Source organism: Vicia villosa, linkage group LG2 (genome assembly GCF_029867415.1).
Source record: "Vicia villosa cultivar HV-30 ecotype Madison, WI linkage group LG2, Vvil1.0, whole genome shotgun sequence".
Classification (NCBI taxonomy): Eukaryota; Viridiplantae; Streptophyta; class Magnoliopsida; order Fabales; family Fabaceae; genus Vicia; species Vicia villosa.
This window is the reverse complement of record NC_081181.1, coordinates 227030764-227047893: the sequence shown is the minus strand read 5'-3', so window position 1 is coordinate 227047893 and position 17130 is coordinate 227030764.

Genomic DNA, 17130 nt, shown 5'->3' with positions numbered 1-17130 from the left:
TTTCTATTTTACGTCAATCATAGACGACTGTAGCGAAAAAGAGATGTATGAGGTGTTTAGGGAGTTTGAGGACATTGATGAAGTGGTAATTCTAGTTAAGAAGGATAGAAGGGGGAAGAGATATGGTTTCGTTAGATTATTTAATGACCAAAATGTATAACATTTTCTTAGGAAACATGAAATTTTTTGTGAATGTCCCAAGGTTCCAAAGGTGGAAGAAGGAGGATCCCATAGCAATGGGAGATTTAACTACTCATAATAATAATAATAAAAATCATAGTGTTACTTGTAGATATTACAGATAAATGAAGGAAATCCAATCTTCAATGGCAAAAGCTCATAGAAATCTTCAATCCTTGCCTCCAATCTGAGTTCACCAGCCTTTCACAGTGTATTTTCGCTCCCAAAACCGTCCAACCCTTGTGCCAACGCGTTTTCCCTCTTTTATTTCTGACTAACTGGGCTTCTCAGCAAGAAAGCCCAAAATTTCACGTGCACACGCGTGTGGAGACGCGTCTGGTGCAGTGAAACGCGTCCTGGGACGCGTCTGGGCAGATAGGAAGCTTTCATTTGTTATTCTGGACTCCTGGGACGCGTGTGAGAATGCCTTTTGGCCAGTGACATGCGTCTGGGGACGCATCCTGGAAGATGGTTGTTTTTCTTTGTGTCTTGCGAAACTGGCACCTGTCCTGGGACGCATTTGGGCAGGTTATGGTCTTTTCTTGGCCAGCAGATGGCATTTTCTCTTTTTCAATAAACTACTCGAGGAGTACTTCTCAGGAGATAAGTACTATGGTGCAAATCTACACGTTAGACTCGTATTTATTTTAGGGAACCAAGGGTGTTTAAACAAACCTCTTCTTGTCACATTATTCCGAACTTCATGTCCTCAATCAATCCTCCCTTCATCTCTATATACTATTCCTGATCGCTCTTTAAGATCAAAACTCTTCAAAAAAATCAAAATTTCGGTCAAAATTTGGGAAGAATTCACTTTAGGTTTCACATCATACCAATAACATAAAAAATAAAATGCAAAAAGAAGAGCCTCCCCTAAACTTGAACTTAAACATTGGCCTCAATGTTTCAGAACGAGTTCGAGAGAGGTGACTCACAGAGGGTATTGCACTCCAACGATCACTTCCGAGCTTTCACTAGAGACCCCTCTTTTATTACCTGAAAATAAAATAAACAAAAAGAAAAATTAATAGCGTGGGTTGCCTCCCATGAAGCGCTTCGTTTAACATCGCATGGCTCGACGGTCCATTACCCTTTATATGGAGGGTATTTCCTCTTCCACGCTTGGTTGCTTGTCACCTCCGCAACCAAGAACTCATGAAGATGAAAAGCATGGAAAACTTTTCTCTTCAGCTCACTCCCCACTTTCTTCTCCTCACCTTGATTTTCCTTTTTCATTTTCTTTTTGACTTCTTCAGCTCTCTTAGGACCTTTGTTAGAGACATGAGTTGGTTCCACCCGAGAGACTATGCTTGAAAATTTTTATAGGAGATGTTGTGGACTTTTGATTTCTCCATCACTTTCAATCATATACCAACAGAAGCTTGAACATGTTCACCTGCAACCTGCTTCTTGACTTCTAACATCTTCAATGTTACCTCTTCATCGAAGGATTTAACCGTTAGTGTCCCTTTTTCAATATCAAAGTTGCAGTGACTAGTCAACAAGAATGATCTCCCAAGAAGGATAGGAGTTTCTTCATCTTCACGAATGTCCATGATGTGGAAGTCAACTGGAAAGACAAACTTATCAACTTCCACCATTACATCTTCAACTATCGCATATGATTTCTTGATGGTGTGATCAGCAAATTTTAATTTTGTCTCACTTTCGCTTATTTTTCCAATCTCGAGATTTTTGAAAATGGACAAAGGCATTAGACTCACACTAGAACCTGAATCAATTAGTACCTTCTTGAACATTTTGTCATTGATGGTGCATGGTATTGCCATCGCTCCAAGGTCTTTCTTCTTGATAGGGATCTTCCTTGTTGGCGAGACTATACCACACTTTTCAGTTACAATTTCTGGTCCTCCGCCCACAAGTCTCTTTTTCGCAATCACCTCCTTCATAAATTTCTTGTACAAAGGCATGTGCTCAAGTGCTTCAAAGAAGGGTAGATTAACCTCTAACTTTTTGAACAAGGCAGCAAACTTTTCAAAATCCTTTTTTGTTGAACTCTTCTTTGACACTCTAGAAGGAAAAGGTAATTTGATCACCGGTTTGGCTTCTTTCTTATTTTTCTCTTCAATTGGCTTAACTGGTGGTACTATAACTTCAGGATCTTTCAGGTTTTCTCTTATTTCCAAATCTACCTCTATGACCAAGTTTTCATCTATTTCCTCTTTCTTTTTCTGCTTCTGACACTTTCTTACTCCTTGTTGTAACAACATTAATCTTCTCTTGATCTTTCGGATTTTTCACAGTTGAGCTCGGAAAGGTACCTTATGCCTGTAGAGTGAGATGATCTGCTATTTGTCCCACTCGAACTTCTATATTTTTAATTGAAGTTGTGGTGTTACTATGGTTGTTTCTTGTCTCTTCTTGAAATTGAGAACATTGTCCGGCTAGTCTCTCAATAGCTACTTCCCACTCTACCTTCTGAGGGCCTTATTGTTGTTGTTGATATTTCCAAGCGTAATTGGGATGATTCTTCCACCCTGGATTATAGGTGTTAGAATACGGATTGTTTTGCCTCAGGAATTTGATTTCTTCAATCTGCTTGGGAGTAGTAACACAATATACAGTTTGGTGAGGACCATGGCAAATTTCACAACTTACAGGTTGAGCTTGTTGAACTTGAGCCACCTATTGTGTACCTATATTCATAGCCTTCAGTTTCTTTTCAACTTCTGCAGCTATAGCATCTTCAACCTGAATTTTAGAAGTTTCCAGCTTAAGATCAATGATTCCTTTCGATTTGCTAACACACCTGTCATACAACTCCAAATGCTCATTTGCAACTATTGCTTCAATGATTTTGATGATGCCAGAGGCTGTTGTGAATTTTTTTGAGCCTCCAGCTGTCGCGGGGAAAAATCGTATCTTTTTCGGGATGAGACACCTGATGCCTTCTTTGGGCTCGAGTGCTCATAAAAATGATTTTTCTTTTGTTTCGACCAAACTTTTTATTGTTTCCAAAGTAGGAAAAGGAAAAAAGTTGCAATAACCTAAAAAGTGGGGGAGAGATTCCGGGTAAGAGGGTTGGTTATACGAAGGGAAGGTATTAGCACCCAACGTATCTATAGTACTCTATAGGTTTCTTTGCTATGTTTTTTTTCATTCTATGTTATGGAGAGGTTCTTGTGAGATAGGTGGGACCTAGGGTGTTTGTTTGATTATGCTCGCAAAGATCATCACGATCCTCTGCATACATATCCCTTAGAGGGAATCAGAGCATCTGTAGCTCAGGTCTACGGGTGCTAAGTTTTGAATGGTTTGAGGGAGAAGTTTTGCTCGCCAAGGATACGACCTTGTGCCTACGTATTCTCAAAGGGATGTTGAGAAAGTCAGAGCAATCGTAGTTCCCACTTATGCTAGTGGAAGCAAAGGATAGGAGACAAATGTCATCTAAATGTTCGATGTATCTAATCTATATCATCACATACATCTGTTTGATTTTGCTTGAAATCTTTTCATTATAAGCCCTGGGTTGTGCCACTTATGGCGCTTAGAATGATAAAGATGTTTTTTGTTTAGTCAGCCTTGTGGCAAAAACTTTCAATGAAGTCAACCTTGTGACAAAAAGTTTTGATTAATCAGCCAGCCTTGTGGCAAAAGTTTCAATGAAGTCAGCCTTGTGACAAAAACTTTGATTAATCAGCCAGCCTGGTGGCAAAACGGTTTGATTGATTAGCCAGCCTTGTGGCAAAAAAAAGTTTGATTGATTGATTGTTTGTGATGATATAGAAGAGATACTCCTATCATAGAGATGATAAATGTCTAATCTCCTAGGGTATTTGATTTAGATATTGGGGATGCTTATAAGAAGCCCGTGGGTCCTTGTACGAAGCCCAAGAGGAGGCTATCTGAGGGTCCTTGCATTGTAAGCCCAAGAGGAGGCTATGTGAGGGACAAGTCGTTTGTACGAAGCCCAAGAGGAGGCATGGTATAGTTGGTTTGAGCTCTTAGAGCGATTTCACCGGGAAACCATACTCTATGTCCTAACCTAAACTAGGGGAGATTCTTTGCACGAAGCCCAATAGGAGGCTATGGGGAACCTAGTGTTGTACTAAGTTGAACAAGTATATATAACACGATCACAAATATGAACAAGTACGAATAAATATGAACAAGTACATGAACAAATATGAACAGTTATACATGACAAGGTGTGTGTATACAATGGAGTTTATGAAGGAAATATACCTGTAAGGATGATCCATTTGTATGCACGGGGGCTCGGGACTTATACTCGGGGAGAGGCCCATTGAGTTTATTCAAAAGCTATGTAAACAACTATTTACAAGAGGGCTTGGGACTTATACCTACATGGAGGCCCATGGTATTTTTGGGAAGATTTAAAGAAAACCTTCATTTTTGATTTGTTATTCGAAGTTAAAAAAAACAAATTGATCGAGATATGTACAAAAAGGTGTACAATGAAATACCTAATTTCATGCAAAGGAATGGGAGTTATACCTATGTGGAGGCCCATGTTTTATTTCATAAAACATGGTTGATTGTTTTGTTTAAAAGCGCGAGGTTTTGAAAACAGTTTGAAAGTTTTTGTTTTGAAAGAAGTTTTCTGTTTAAAGAAAAACTGTACAAAGAAAAGGAAAGGGACTTATACTCTCTAATATTCGAGAGGCCCAGTTGTTTTGAAAATCAATTGATCAATCCAAAAAGATTTAATCAAGAGTTTTTGAAAAGAGAAATCAAAAAGAAAAGGTTTATTTGTTTTAAAACGGTGATCGCTTGTTTTTTTAACGGTTTGAAATTTTTGAAAGAAATCAATTTAATTAAGATGAAAGCAAAGATTATACTTAATTAATACCTAAATGATTAGGGTTTTGATCACAAAATATTTACAAGTAGTTAATTTTGAAAAAATCAAATGAAAAACAATTTTTAAAGTATTTAAAAACACTTAAAAACATGTCATTTTAAACCTATTTAAAAATGTATTAAATAAATATTTTTTTGTGATTTTTTTGGATGTTCATAAAATATATATATTAAACAAAGAGTGTGCAAAAAATGAAGTGGAAATGATGAATTTTGATTGGTTCAATTAATTGATGAAGTTGTAAAGAAAAGTGAAGAAAATAAGTGATAAACAAAATAGGGTTTGGTCCTGCCAGGGTTTGAACTCACGCCCTCTCTCTCACCAACCAAAACACTTGCCAACTGAGCTGCGCGCGCAGCTTGTAATATACACGCTTTCATTCAATTATATTTAAAACTAACATTTGAAATTTCTGAACAGAAAATGGCGCCAAGAACACCATCCCCATTTGATTTTGAAAATTCTTAAAACTGAGTTGTTTGGATCAAGTGAATAGCCTATCTTGCTCGATTTTTCACAAGGAACACAATGGTGCCATTTAATTTCATTTATTTTCACTCTAAGGCCATTGATTTTCTGATGAACACGAAGAACCCTAATTCTGAGATTGATCATGAAATCGTGCATGTGCAAAATAATTAGCAATTGATTGAGGGTTAATGATTCATGCATATGCAGAAACAAGATGGCAAAGCAATATTTTATTTATGATGCGTGTATGTATGAGTTTGAAGTTCATAGTGTAGCGCTAAAAATTACTCGAGGTGTCTATACACTCGAAAAAGAACAGAGTCGCCACCGATCTTTATTTATTCCAAAAATGGAAAGGGAAAATGTCGAATAAAACCCATGAATAAAAACAAATGGATAAGATGGTCATCGCAACCAAATTAAGGTTCGGGAGTCGGTTAAGCAATGGGAAGGTATTAGCACCCCTCACCTCCATCGTACTCGATGGGACCCATTTAGTTAGTTTTATGAATGAGTGTTTGCGTAATGTTTGCGTTCTTTAATTTATTAACCAAAAGAAAAAGGATTTTTATTTTTTATTATTATGCTCGCCAAGACTTTTGTATCTTGTGCCTACGTATTCCCTCGTGCAATGGGAAAGTCAGAGCGGCCGTAGTTCGGGTAAAAAAAAAAACTACGATTTTGTTGGTTAATTTTATGAAGGATGTTTAGTGTTTGGTTCAAAGGATCAAAGGTATTCAAGAGGTGTGCACCCCTTGTCACTTAATCACTTTGATTTAATTAAGAAAGAATTTTTTAAGTTTGATTCAAAGGATCAAAGGTATTCAAGAGGTGTGCACTTCTTGTCACTTGATCGCTTCGATTTAATTAAGAAAGAATTTTTAAAGTTTGATTCAAAGGATCAAAGGTATTCAAGAGGTGTGCACTTCTTGTCACTTGATCGCTTCGATTTAATTAAGAAAGATATTTTTTAAGTTTGATTCAAAGGATCGAAGGTATTCAAGAGGTGTGCACTTCTTGTCACTTGATCACTTTGATTTTTATTAATGTGTTTTGATTCAAAGGATCGAAGGTATTCAAGAGGTGTGCACTTCTTGTCACTTGATCACTTTGATTTTATTAATGTATTTTAATTCAAAAGATCAAGGTATTCAAGAGGTGTTCACTTCTTGTCACTTGATCGTTTTGATTTGATTAAGAAAGGTTTTAAAAAAAAAGGTGTTAATCCAAAAGAATCGAGGTATTCAAGAGGTGTACACTTCTTGTCACTCGATCTTTCGGTATGGTTTAAAGAAAGTATTTTGAAAAGAAACTCGACATTGGATCGAGAAATTATTTGACTACTTGGCGTTGGACCAAGGTTTATTGATTCTTGGATTGAAAGATCAATGTAATATTTTTGGTGTTTTTAATAATAAAAGAGAAAATAAGAGTCTAATTAAAACATTTGTTTGGGGATTTTTATGAGAAACTAATTTTAACTAATCTAATATAGTAAAATATTTTTGTATTTTTTCAATCATAAATTAAAATAAAACATAAACACAATTTGTAGAAGCATATAACAATAAACCAACTTTAATAGAACAGTAAATAAGGGAGGTGTAAAGTGAAAAAGAAAGATATTGGTCGCTGGGCTTTTGGAGATCTAAGCCCAAACTGAAACTGCGGATAGCCTGGGGGTGTGGATTCGAAAAAAAACTGGGTGCAGCAAGTGAAATGAAATTGGGCTCTAGCATATCCAGCCCATAACGAAACTGAAACAAACCTAACAAAAAGAGAAGGGGATTTCGCCTCCCTTAACGTTTTTCTCTCGTCTCTGAACTCCTCACTCAAACAAACAAACAGAACACCATCTCTCTCTGCCATGGATGCAGAGCCTTGGGCTCTCTCTGTTTCTCTCGCGATGGATTCTCGGTTTATGGCATCGCAAAATCATAAACAAATAAGCACGCAAACAAACAATATCCTAATACCAACAAAACCCTAAACCCTTCAATCCCAATACCCCTTGGCATTTATCAGAGATTACAGATACAGGATATCATCAACAAAGACAAACGAAAAAAGGTACGTAATCGATTGCATTCTTACTAACCTTCTTGGTCTACTCTTCTCTTCTTAGTTCTGTTGACTCAGCTTCGTCTCGACTTTCTTCAATATATTCCTCTGATTTGTGCTGGTTGTTCTGCGTGTTGCCGTGAATGTTGTGAGGTTGCGAAATGGTTCTGTCTGGGGTTGGGGTTGGTGAGTTTGTAATTTGTTGAGAGTTAAATGGTGAAGATGATGTATTAGGAAGGTTAGTTGAGTTAAGGTGTGGGGTTGATGTATGAGTGTTGATTTATGCGGTTTGAATAATGATATTGTTGGTGAGTTAATATGCTGAAGGTGAGGCTATGGGGAAGTTTTCTTGAGGAGAAGTTGTTGTTTGTTGAAATGAGGTCGATGGTTTAAGTGGCGGTTTATGCAGTAGGGTGAGGATGAGGTTATGAGGAATTGGTTTTGCAGAGCTTTGTGAAAGGTAACTGCATATTAGACTGAGAGTTTTTCTGTTAGGGTTTTTTTGTGGCTGCTGCCGATTTTCCCCTTTCTCTCTTGCTGAGTTTCTGTTATATAGAGGGATCCAAAGGTTTTTTGGGGGGAATTTGGTTGGAATTTTGAACTATTGTAGTATCTGATTCATTGCTTTTCTTATGCAGAATTGTGTTGGCCAAATAAGTGCAAGCTTTGGAGTGTAGCAGAGCAACAGAAAAGTGCAGGTTTTGGCAGCATGGGGCAGCAATTTTGGACTGTTTCTACTGCATTTTTTTTATCTTTGGGGCAGCTAACTTTGGGCCCTTAGAGCTTAGGTTTAGGGACTGAATTCATGTAACAACTTGTGTAAATATTTGCAACCATTTCAAATGATTAAATACTTCATCAAAAGTCTTGTAATCTCATGTAAATTTTTTTTTTATGGAATTTTGAATGAAGATTCTACCTTTTTGTGAGTAATTGCATTTGAATACCAATTGTTCTTGAAATGTTCAAAATGGAATTAAAAATGTGATCTCTCTTTTTCTTGTAAGATGTAAAGCTATTGGAATTTGAATGAAATGTAACCTTGTGTGGAATTTGACTTTTGAATCTTAAAATAATGAATTTGAATTTGAAACTTAGAACTTCATTTTGATATCTCGATGAAGGTTATGAACTCTAAGTAACTTGTATTCCAAGACATTCATGTAAATGAATCTTCTTATTTTAATTTGAATCGCATTCTTTAAATCTTCAATTTAAATCCAGAATGACTTGCAAACAAATAAGTGAAATAGGCAACAAGCCCTTGTCAATGAAATCATAACCATATCTTTCTTGTGCAATTCATAATCAATGAATCTTAATCTTCTGACTTTAGGTGCTTAATGATGAAGAAACGACTTTGATTCCATGAAATTTCAAAACAAATTTCAACCTACTGACAAGTATCATCACAAGATGAAAACCTCGATTCAATGGTCCTCAGTTGTCTTGGTGTAACCCTAAACACTCTAATTCAAAAATCCTGCACCCTGATGCTGAGAAGAGAAGAATTGCCTTGTAGCTTGATGAGGATCCCTAAAAATCATATTCCAGAACCCTAATTCACGCGGGTCACTGCTCAAGAGAAGAACCAGATGAATCTGCTTTATTTGGGTGAAAAAGTCTCTAAACCACCGTGAAACCCTAAATTGCACAAATGTCGTTCATTTGAAATCATGCCTTAGAGAATGAATGAATGAATGATATGCAAATGATCTAATGGAACAAAATGTATGGGTCAAAAATTGGGGTATGACAGATGCCCCTATTTAAGTATCTTCAATCTAGAGATATGAAGATTGAAATCTTCGTCTCGACGTGATTGAAGGGACTTAAATACAAAAAATACACAATTTTTGGCCCTAAGAACTACAAATATGTCTTTGATATGATATGTATGAATGCATATGAGGGAAATCAATGGTAAAAGGCGTCACAGGAGACAAACTACCACAAGAGAAATAAAGTAAAAAACCAATGAACTCCACAAGGGAATATCGACAAAGCGACCCAACTGAAGAAGGGATTGCAATAAAGGGATATCCAAGTCCAACTGGAAATGGAATCCAACTCCACTAGAGAAGCGATTACAAATCTACAGGGGAAAAATACCTCACTGGTAGAGAAACAAAAGAATCACCGACGTTTACTGAAGGTGGACTACCAACTTTTACTGAAGGTAGAGAAACAAAGGATACACCGACGTTTACTGAAGGTGGACTACCAACTTTTACTGAAGGTAGAGAAACAAAAGAATCACCGACGTTTACTGAAGGTGAACTACCAGCTTTTACTGAAGGTAGAGAAACAAAAGATACACCGACGTTTACTGAAGGTGAACTACCAGCTTTTACTGATGGTAGAGAAACAAAAGATACACCGACGTTTACTGAAGGTGAACTACCGACTTTTACTGAAGGTAGAGAAATGAAAGATCCACCAACGTTTACTGAAGGGGAACTACCAACTTTTACTGATGGTAGAGAAACAAAAGATACACCGACGTTTACTGAAGGTGAACTACCGACTTTTACTGAAGGTAGAGAAATGAAAGATCCACCAACGTTTACTGAAGGGGAACTACCAACTTTTACTGATGGTAGAGAAACAAAAGATACACCAACGTTTACTGAAGGTGAACTACCGACTTTTACTGAAGGTAGAGAAATGAAAGATCCACCAACGTTTACTGAAGGGGAACTACCAACTTTTACAGATGGTGGAGAAACAAAAGGATCACCGACGTTTACTGAAGGTGAACTACCGACTTTTACTGAAGGTAGAGAAACAAAAGGATCACCGACGTTTACTGAAGGTGAACTACCAACTTTTACTGATGGTAGAGAAACAAAAGATACACCGACATTTACTGAAGGTGAACTACCGACTTTTACTGAAGGTAGAGAAACAAAAGAATCACCGACGTTTACTGAAGGTGAACTACCAACGTTTACTGAAGGTAGAGAAATGAAAGATACACCGACGTTTACTGAAGGTGAACTACCAACGTTTACTGAAGGTGTAGGAATAATGTTATCAAAAGTGAAAAAGATACACTATTGATCCAAGTTTCATTAATTTGAGAGGTCTAAATATTTAGAGAAAAAGCAATCCAAGAATGAGTTGGAGAGAAACGGTAAACCAAGACTCTTCCTCATGAGGAATAAGCTCATATAAGGATTTATCCTATCCGAAATGGAAAGGAATGCTAAAGCAAAACACTCCCATGAGGGATAAACTCAATGGGGAATTTAGAAAGGATATACATTTTTCTGCTTAGGGCTGACACTCTATTGGAGGGAAGGAATACACTACTTGGTGATAAAAATAACCAAAATGGATTTAGGATCATTAGGAAATGCAAATGTGCATGAATGATGTAAGTATGGATGTATGAATGTCATGCATATGCTGACAAAAATGAACAAAACAGATAAACTGGAGATCTTCAAAACATCATAGTACAACGAGATACTCGACTAATCTCAATTGGATGGAGACTTCTACATAGAGTTTGTCTTTTATAACATCTTCTAGAAGAAATAAATTTATGCTGGAGACGAGAGAAATTCGATGGGAATAACATCCATTGGGGAAATAAACCCTAGAGGGAAACCACACTTATCGGAGAAACTTACTAGCAGCGGAACCACGCTTACTGGGATAACCCAAAGCGAAACTGGAAACATCAATTGTTGGAAAAGCTTCAAAACTGCTTGGGGAATCAGGACCACCATTTAGGAAAAAATAGAATCAGCTTACTCCATTGGGGAAATTAAAAAATCGACTGGAAAAAAACCCCAAAATTCTTAAGGTTTCAAACACTATCAATAATGCAGCAAATAAACCAACCGAAGGAGAAACACCATCAACCAAACAAATCATGATTCACAAATCATTGAGGAATCTTATGCACTGTTGTAAATGAGGATTTGAGATCTTATGCCCCTATGCTTGGCACTTGGAAGAAGATTGCCCCTGAATGATGAGCCCTTTAAGTGACTGACTTTAATATTTCAGTAATGTAACATGCCCCAGTGTGAGCCTTTGAGAGACTTTGTCTCGAGGTAACTGCCCCAGATCAACTGGATCTTGAAATAACTTGCCCCAAGTTAACTATGCTTGGGAAGAATGTGCCCTTGATTGAATCACTTGCAGATACCTAATTTCACACATCTGCAATTCCTTTAATGCTAAGTGCTGACTTGCAAATAAAACAGTTAATTCAAAATGGTAATTTTAATGCAACGTATATGCAAAATTTTGAAAACAAATCATTTATTGGAATGGTAAAGGTATAACAAAAGGTGAATCCTTATGAGGAAATTTTTTGAAATTCAATTTGTGAAAGATAATGTGACAGCATGATGTCAACACAGATGATTAGCAAATAAATTAGGAGTCAAGTTAACACAACCTTGCAGTAGTATGCTTTCAAAATAAACCTTGCTTCAATTAGGTCTTTTTAGGGTTGTAATGTGGTCTGGTTCACGGTTATGAAACAAAGGATATAGGCTCAAATTTTAATTTTAACCCACCCATTCTTCGTGATGTTCTCCAGTCCTATGTTCAGTTACTTGACACATGTATTCAATTTCCAAGAGGATTTGAAAATGGTGGTTTGAGAACCAATTACCTTTGAGGCGACAATCAACTATTCTTCTTTGGAAATCACACAAGCTTATTCTTGATTTTCTTTTGGCAATGATCTTTTATGATCTTTCAATCCAACGGAATGCCATAACTTTTGCCTAAGTCTCCTTTTTAGGTTTTGACTTAGCGGGCCTTTCTATTTTTCTTCTTTTTTAATTCTATTATTTTTTTTGAACAACTTGTGTGACGTTTGTCCATTCGATTAGATTGTCTGCTACTTTGATGGTTCAAGAGAGCATAACCTTCAAAAGCTTTGGATTTTCATTACTTCTTCGACATCATGTACGAAGAGAGGACACAGTTGAACCTCTTTTGGGATGGTTACTTAAAAAATGCATGATTCTCTTGGAAATGAATTAGTCATTGTAACTGAATAACTACCCTGCCCCAGGTTCAAGATTAAGGTTTTTAATTTCTTGTAGAAATAAGCTCCAACTCCTAGGCTCAAAGGGGTTAACAAGGGATTATCTTCCTTATAACTCCAGTGTTTGGGGATTTGAAACAATGCCTGTACATCGTCAGCAAAGTTTTATTCGAAAGCACACTATTTCAATTTGGGTAATTTGTTTTCATCATTCTCCCTCCAATGCTTGTTTAAACAAAAGTACGATAAAGAAAAGGAAATGGGAGAAACAAAGACATTTTTTTGTTTTGTTTTTGTAAAGAAAGTAAAAAAACAGAGTGAAACGAATGGATTGATTCAAAACTTGCATTCATTTCATTAATACTACCATTAAGTTTAACAATGTTTTTAAAAGCAAATAAACACTTAGCAATCAAGGAAAAAAAAACTACAAATGCAAATGATAAAAGTGGCTCAATGATCTTCTTTGATTGGCTTTGAGGAGACGATTCAGGAAGTCATCACACTGATCATGGCATAGGATTGGTGACCATATTAAGACTATCCTTGAAAGAGAGTATCTCATTGTCAACCAGATCTTGAACTATTTCCTTTAGGACATTGCAATCTTCAATGGAGTGACCTGATATCCCACTATGAAAATCACACTTGACGTTTGGATCGTATTCCTTGGGAAATGGAAACTTTGCAGGTCCGGTTGGTCTGGGAGCCACCAATGAGTTCTGAATCAACACAGGATACAACTCTGTATAAGTCATAGGAATAGTATCAAAGCGGCGAGGCCTCTTTTGTTGTTTCCTCAATGTTTTATTCAGCTTCTTGCCTTGCCACTGATATCCTTGGCTTTGTCGAGGGATAGACAAAGATTGTTGATCAGGAAATTTTGAGAAGGAGGGTTGATGAAGATCCATAGGAGACGGGCCATAGGCTTCCACTTGAGCAACCACTGGATGATACAACCTTTGGGCTATAGGAGCATGCACTTCTGGTGCAATGATCGGTGGAGAGATTTTTCCACCTTTCAGTAAGATTTCCAGAATTCCCATGATATGATTCATCTGCTCCCTCAACTGGCCAACTTCCACTCCCAACAAATTTTGGCCTTGTTGAAGTTCTTCCATAGTCTTCGAATACATGCTTCTATTCCCGTACTCGTGTGGAGGAACCAGTTTGACAGTTGACAGATAACTGAATGAAAGAGACAGTTGAAATGAGGTACTTTGCATGATGCAAATGATATGCAATGTCATGCAATGTTGGATGTAAAGCGTGATAACAAAAACAACCTATTGAGGAAGGCTCCATAAATTAGGACAGTTCTAAGTTATTTACCCAAGAATCCCCTCACAAGGTTAGCTCTAGAGTTTTTGGAAATAAAGGTTCCTAGAGGCAACCAAGCATGATCAGAATTTCATCATGCGACAGGTGAACCATCTTATAACGAATTTCATGAATATGCAACCTCTAGGCGAAGTTATTGTACCAATCATACAAGGAGTGCACCTTGGGGATCGATACATAACTTCTCTTGGATGGAACGGGTTCTAAAGGTCCTTGGAGTTAGCGACAAAATCAGATTTCGGTTATGCGATGGGCGAACCATCTTATGACAAATCTCATGACTAAGTCTCCTCCAAGTGGGGTTTTCGTATTAGCCATTCAAGGTGTGCACTTTGGGGGCTAACACTACACAACCACCTCCTAACTTATGTTTTTTTCTCTTGTTTTTCAAAAGCTCGGGTTAAGAGCTTCACTCAAGCATCATTTCCATTCCCACAGATGAATATATATAGCAATATAAATACAAGCGATAAAGCAAGATTAAAGAAACATAAATAATACAAGAGTAAACATAAAAAACACAAGAGCACAAGAATAAGCATAAAGAACATAAGAATAAACATAAAGAACACAAGAGTAAACAAAAAAAGGCAAACACCTAAACATAAAACAAACTAAACTAGGGTTGACTCTCTTAAGATTTTTTTCATTCCCCAGCAGAGTCGCCAATTCTGTAGCGCTAAAAATTACTCGAGGTGTCTATACACTCGAAAAAGAACAGAGTCGCCACCGATCTTTATTTATTCCAAAAATGGAAAGGGAAAATGTCGAATAAAACCCATGAATAAAAACAAATGGATAAGATGGTCATCGCAACCAAATTAAGGTTCGGGAGTCGGTTAAGCAAGGGGAAGGTATTAGCACCCCTCACCTCCATCGTACTCGATGGGACCCATTTAGTTAGTTTTATGAATGAGTGTTTGCGTAATGTTTGCGTTCTTTAATTTATTAACCAAAAGAAAAAGGATTTTTATTTTTTATTATTATGCTCGCCAAGACTTTTGTATCTTGTGCCTACGTATTCCCTCGTGCAATGGGAAAGTCAGAGCGGCCGTAGTTCGGGTAAAAAAAAAAACTACGATTTTGTTGGTTAATTTTATGAAGGATGTTTAGTGTTTGGTTCAAAGGATCAAAGGTATTCAAGAGGTGTGCACCCCTTGTCACTTAATCACTTTGATTTAATTAAGAAAGAATTTTTTAAGTTTGATTCAAAGGATCAAAGGTATTCAAGAGGTGTGCACTTCTTGTCACTTGATCGCTTCGATTTAATTAAGAAAGAATTTTTAAAGTTTGATTCAAAGGATCAAAGGTATTCAAGAGGTGTGCACTTCTTGTCACTTGATCGCTTCGATTTAATTAAGAAAGATATTTTTTAAGTTTGATTCAAAGGATCGAAGGTATTCAAGAGGTGTGCACTTCTTGTCACTTGATCACTTTGATTTTTATTAATGTGTTTTGATTCAAAGGATCGAAGGTATTCAAGAGGTGTGCACTTCTTGTCACTTGATCACTTTGATTTTATTAATGTATTTTAATTCAAAAGATCAAGGTATTCAAGAGGTGTTCACTTCTTGTCACTTGATCGTTTTGATTTGATTAAGAAAGGTTTTAAAAAAAAAGGTGTTAATCCAAAAGAATCGAGGTATTCAAGAGGTGTACACTTCTTGTCACTCGATCTTTCGGTATGGTTTAAAGAAAGTATTTTGAAAAGAAACTCGACATTGGATCGAGAAATTATTTGACTACTTGGCGTTGGACCAAGGTTTATTGATTCTTGGATTGAAAGATCAATGTAATATTTTTGGTGTTTTTAATAATAAAAGAGAAAATAAGAGTCTAATTAAAACATTTGTTTGGGGATTTTTATGAGAAACTAATTTTAACTAATCTAATATAGTAAAATATTTTTGTATTTTTTCAATCATAAATTAAAATAAAACATAAACACAATTTGTAGAAGCATATAACAATAAACCAACTTTAATAGAACAGTAAATAAGGGAGGTGTAAAGTGAAAAAGAAAGATATTGGTCGCTGGGCTTTTGGAGATCTAAGCCCAAACTGAAACTGCGGATAGCCTGGGGGTGTGGATTCGAAAAAAAACTGGGTGCAGCAAGTGAAATGAAATTGGGCTCTAGCATATCCAGCCCATAACGAAACTGAAACAAACCTAACAAAAAGAGAAGGGGATTTCGCCTCCCTTAACGTTTTTCTCTCGTCTCTGAACTCCTCACTCAAACAAACAAACAGAACACCATCTCTCTCTGCCATGGATGCAGAGCCTTGGGCTCTCTCTGTTTCTCTCGCGATGGATTCTCGGTTTATGGCATCGCAAAATCATAAACAAATAAGCACGCAAACAAACAATATCCTAATACCAACAAAACCCTAAACCCTTCAATCCCAATACCCCTTGGCATTTATCAGAGATTACAGATACAGGATATCATCAACAAAGACAAACGAAAAAAGGTACGTAATCGATTGCATTCTTACTAACCTTCTTGGTCTACTCTTCTCTTCTTAGTTCTGTTGACTCAGCTTCGTCTCGACTTTCTTCAATATATTCCTCTGATTTGTGCTGGTTGTTCTGCGTGTTGCCGTGAATGTTGTGAGGTTGCGAAATGGTTCTGTCTGGGGTTGGGGTTGGTGAGTTTGTAATTTGTTGAGAGTTAAATGGTGAAGATGATGTATTAGGAAGGTTAGTTGAGTTAAGGTGTGGGGTTGATGTATGAGTGTTGATTTATGCGGTTTGAATAATGATATTGTTGGTGAGTTAATATGCTGAAGGTGAGGCTATGGGGAAGTTTTCTTGAGGAGAAGTTGTTGTTTGTTGAAATGAGGTCGATGGTTTAAGTGGCGGTTTATGCAGTAGGGTGAGGATGAGGTTATGAGGAATTGGTTTTGCAGAGCTTTGTGAAAGGTAACTGCATATTAGACTGAGAGTTTTTCTGTTAGGGTTTTTTTGTGGCTGCTGCCGATTTTCCCCTTTCTCTCTTGCTGAGTTTCTGTTATATAGAGGGATCCAAAGGTTTTTTGGGGGGAATTTGGTTGGAATTTTGAACTATTGTAGTATCTGATTCATTGCTTTTCTTATGCAGAATTGTGTTGGCCAAATAAGTGCAAGCTTTGGAGTGTAGCAGAGCAACAGAAAAGTGCAGGTTTTGGCAGCATGGGGCAGCAATTTTGGACTGTTTCTACTGCATTTTTTTTA